Here is a 5000-nt window from a genome sequence, read left to right on the forward strand (position 1 = left end):
CACTTGACTGGCCGGCATGTGATTCACTTTGTTCCCGTGTCTATCCCTTCGGGGAAATGTCACGCGGTGACATCCGGAGTCCTGCTAGGCTGCTACAGCCCGGGTTCCCCGAGTCCTGTTAGCCCAGTGCTACAGCCCGGATTCGCACGCTGCTGACCGACATGCTCGATGTTGATTCATGTATGCCTGTCCCCGTAAGTTAGTGCCACTTTGGGTTCACGACTAGTCATGTCGGCCCGGGTTCTCTGTCATATGGATGCTTGCGACACTATCATATACGTGAGCCAAAAGGTGCAAACGGTCCCGGGCCATGGTAAGGCGACACCCGTGGGAATACCGTGCGTGAGGCTGCAAAGTGATATGAGGTGTTACAGGCTAGATCGGTGTGACATAGAATCGGGGTCCTGGCAGCTTTGGTATCAGAGCCTGACTGCATGTAGGATTACCAAGCCAAGCTGGTCGAAGTCGTGTCTAGAAATGCTTTAGTTATATAAGGGAATTGATTGTGGATGGGAACGTAAGGCTCTTTTTACTCCTTTACCTTATGCCCTTCTGCTCTGAGTCAACCTCTTCTTTTCTACGGGGGTTAAGAACTAGGCTTCTCTTCTATCTCTCAGGATGACGTGTTACTAAACCGTAGTTGCCTAGGATTGTTCGATTTAAGCCTCAGTTCAGTTCCTACTACTTCCATATGATGACCGTTGATCCCGGAACTTTGATATTGTGATGTTGAGTGGTTATGCCACCATTTTGCAGGATGTCCCAAATCATTTTGAGAATTTACAGTCGTTATGCTGTCCGAGTCATCCTAGGTTTCTAAATAGTCTGATGCACTTGCAAATCTTTCCACCATGTTCCCGTTGTATTTTTGGGCCAGATTAAGCACACTAATCGGTGTGTTGAGGTACTCCGTTGCCTTGACATGTATGTTGGAGTTAGTATTATGACCCTAGGTGTCCTCAAGAATTTAGCAAAGCTTACATATCCCCAGTGTGATGATTCTGGCCATCATTCTTGAAAGCATCCCGTGATGCCATTTAGTAGTAGGTATTCTACTCCTGTGTTCTTGACCCAAGAATCACTCTGTTCACTTCCTATTGATAGTGTTGCTAGTTCCTTTAGGATATTAATAACCTTTGCATTAGTCCTCGAGGTCCGTGGTATTTCCTTCTTCCAAATACTATGAACCAATTATGGCAGAAGTTTGTTGGATCAAAAGATCGCAATAAGAGTGCTCTCGATGAGTTCTCCGTTCTACCTTGTGACTCTGCCGGTCCTACCTTTCTTCATGGGTTGTCCGGAAGAAATGTTGAGCTTTGCTCGACATACTAATCTATGCATCCACAACTCAGAAAGTTATATGTTGCTTTGAGTTGTCCCCCTTCAGTTATATTTCGACCTTCATCTATCAATTGATAGTCAAGAGTATGTGAGCATTCGTTCATCGGTGCCTATTATTCTTGTGGTCCATCGAGCCATTCTATTTCAGAATGACTAGGAGAAACAAACTCCAGTACCTCATCCATATCTAGGATTGGGTCAAAGCAGTTGTATTTCGCAGATCTAAATGCCAATCCAGCTTTTGATTCTGTTCTACCCTGAAGTATTGCTCTCTATGTCAGTAATATCATAGGAATTGCACAACCTCCTATGAACTCTTGATACAGTGATACTTCTTGCCATCATCGTTCATTCCTCGGTCTCCGCTTTATTGTAACCGGAATACCGACAAGTGAACCATGATGTGTGAAATCAATACTCCTAGCAACCATGTTGCTTGGTAGTTAATGGACATTAATATCATTCTTAGTGTGTTGGTTATCGAATCACTACTCTAGGATTGTTCGTGCTATCTTGTCCTTATTTCTGGTGCACTCTTCGATCTTTGAGTTAGAATTGAATCCCTTACTCTTCTGATCATGTCGTCTTGCCTTGAAAAGCAAGATTGTTCTCGAGCTTAGAGACATATCGGTGGTTCGTGATTTTCCGGATATCTTCATGGAAGTATCACCAGGTCATCCCCTGACCGATATGTTGAGTTCGTGATCAAGTTGGTTTTCCAATAAACCACCCCTTCTCGAGGAATCTGTGTTGGATATCCCTGAACTAGTTTGATAAGCTAAACAATAACTTGGAGAGTTGGAAGATGAAAGCTTGTCCAAATTAGTTCATCACTAAGGGATATCCTTGTGTGTGTGGGCGTTGAAGAAAGATGATATCTTCCTCGATTGATCCTCGTGATCAGTTGTCGGTACTATTATCTTATCCAATCCTTGATTTGAGTGTGGGCTATCGTCAAATCAAATCAGAACCAATGATATTTGTAATGTTGTCTACTCATGGTTGACTCCTCGAGCATACACCATTACATCTTTTGGTCTGACCAATACTATCACATCGTTCACATAATGGTGGAAGTCCAGTGATATGGAAATTCCGATGAGTTGCTGTTGAGCCCATCAGCAGCATCTTGTCTCCCCCATGATTCGTGTTAAACATTAAGCTAGTGTTGGAAACTTTGTAAGCATTTCCTTCATGTTCCGCTCATGAGGTATATGTTTGGTGAAAGAAGTGACTTTCTCCAAGTTCATGTGCATTAGGTGTAAGTTGCCGCCGTGAATTGAAGAAAGTTCGTTTTTGCTTCCTCTGGAATCATCCCAAGTCAGTCATGCATGTGCGAAGTATTTTGTGGCCTGTTAGACTGATCATCTTCATTCCATATGTATTCCCTACCACATGAAGCCACTGATTGATCTGTTCAAGGATAAAAAGTTCATCGATAAGTATACAAGGACTTCGATATCCTCAATGATGGTTCCCCATATGAACCCGGTAGCGTTTTTATTATAAGACTACTATGTGATCATGCTTGTCTTGGACAGCGTGTTCATAGGTTTGTAGCAGAACCATCTCATGTTTTGGAGCTTGCTATCGTAGTTCATTTCCCAAGAATCTTGCAACGTCATCTCTTGATTTGTGTTGCTACCTTCTTTTTCCAGATACGCTGTCTGGAATATTCCGTTACCAACCATATCTGAATGTCAGGCAAATATGATGGTTGGAACAATCCCAACATTTGCATTTTGTTCCCAACTTGCACCCGCCTTTGTCCCATTTTACCTATGGTCTGCCTTTTCAGTAATTGCTATTCGGGATCATCTTCAAAAGTGGGCTTACCATGGGTCCCATCCATTTTCGATGATAAGCAAAATCATCCATTGCGTTGTCTTCTACATGGTAGTCCACGTCATCCATCCTAGTCCGAGTATGCCACTCCTTCGAACACTTCTAGACGATCGTTTGAGAATTGCCTTAGGCTGGTATAGAGAGTTTCAATGATCTTTGTATCAAAAGTAATTCTTTTGGCCACTTAAGGGAATAAATCCACAAGTCACCTCCCCCAAGGTGCCCCGTTATGGGATCATGGCAATCAACTCCTCGCTACCTTGAAACCTATGCACCATCCTACTTAAGTGTGGGAGTGTTTCCTACCAAATTGAACTTTCATCATTTGTTCTCTCCATCCCTCCTGATGTGTGTTTGTCTCTTATATCAAGAGATGATTCAACGTCTCATTCCATGAGTTGATCGTGTATCGTTTGATTTTTGAGAAGATCGATTCCTATAGAGTTTCTTTTTGTCATCATCGTGTTGGATGGAGTTCTCAGAGCAAGATGTTGAGGCAAAGGTGATGATCAAATCAATGTTCTTATGAAGTGCAACCTAGATCGTGAAGATTGTGCTAGCTTTGTGCCCCCTCTGTCTTCTTACCTCACGTCTTGAATTTCGGGACGAGATTCTTGTTTAGTGGGGGTGAGTTGTCACGGCCCTAGATTTGCTTGTAACTAGTTGCATGAAAGCATTCATGTCATCATATTTAAATTTAAGAAATTTGAATTGGGGATTGATAAACCCTAGCACAAATGCAATTCAAATAGGTTCAACCAAAATATTTTCAATGACCTCAAAATATCCTTTTAAAATGTTCATGATTTATAGAAAAAGGTGAAAGCCTCTACCCGAGATGATGCATATTTTTCCAGGACATTTTGGCCATTGAATTAAATCATTATGATATTTGAGTTGGAGTTTAAAATTTACCATTAAATATTGGTTGCTCCAAATATTCTGAAATTTGTTGTGTGGTTTGAAAATAATTCAAATATTCCTCACAAAAATTTACAGAATTAATCAAATTGTTTTGGTTAGTATTTTATTTGCAAAACGGTGGCAGAAATTAGAAAAACTGAAACAAATAAAAACAGAAAGGAGAGAGAAAGGAATTACATGTCGCTTACCCACAGCCCAGAGGCCCAGCACTGTGCAGCCCAGGAGCTGGCCCAGCCCACCACCGCTGTCGTCCTCCTGGCGCCAGTCGACCAGGCGTGTGGCCGATGCGCGCGCACGGGCAGAGCGCCACGCCACCAGCTCGCTTGCCTGCCTCCCCTGCCAGCGCGATGCCGTGTTGCCTCTCCTCGGCGCCGCCCCGACCTCGCTGGCCTATCCACTTCTCCTCTCCTCTCCTCTGCTCTCTCCCTCGCGGCCGCCCGAATGAGCCGGAGTGCGCCGACGAGAACCACCGCAGCCACCATGCTCCCCTTGCCACCCCGTGCTGTCCATTACCTCAGTCGCGAGTCCCTCGACCTCCTCGCCGAATCGGAGGACCCCGGACACCCTGAAGCCTAGTCCTCGAGCTTGTCTTCTCTGCACGGCCGCCGGACGCCATCGACAAATTCGCCGCTCCCAGGTCGACCCCGAGCCCACTGAGCTGCACTTCGACCTCCCAGTGAGCCTCGCCGTTTTCCCCTCTCTCCCCAAGCTCGTTTGCCTCCCGTAGCTAGCCTAGCCACCGCGCCCGAGAGCTTCGCCCCACCGGCCATGGCGCCGCCGTGGCCATAGCCGCTATAGCTCGCGGACGTGCATCCCATCGTGCTCAACGTGCTCCCAGTACACCGTAGAACTGCTTCCCTTGCTCTCTTGTGCACCGTAGCGCCGTTTCC

This window comes from Triticum aestivum, chromosome 7A, assembly GCF_018294505.1.
Source record: "Triticum aestivum cultivar Chinese Spring chromosome 7A, IWGSC CS RefSeq v2.1, whole genome shotgun sequence".
NCBI classification, from domain to species: Eukaryota; Viridiplantae; Streptophyta; class Magnoliopsida; order Poales; family Poaceae; genus Triticum; species Triticum aestivum.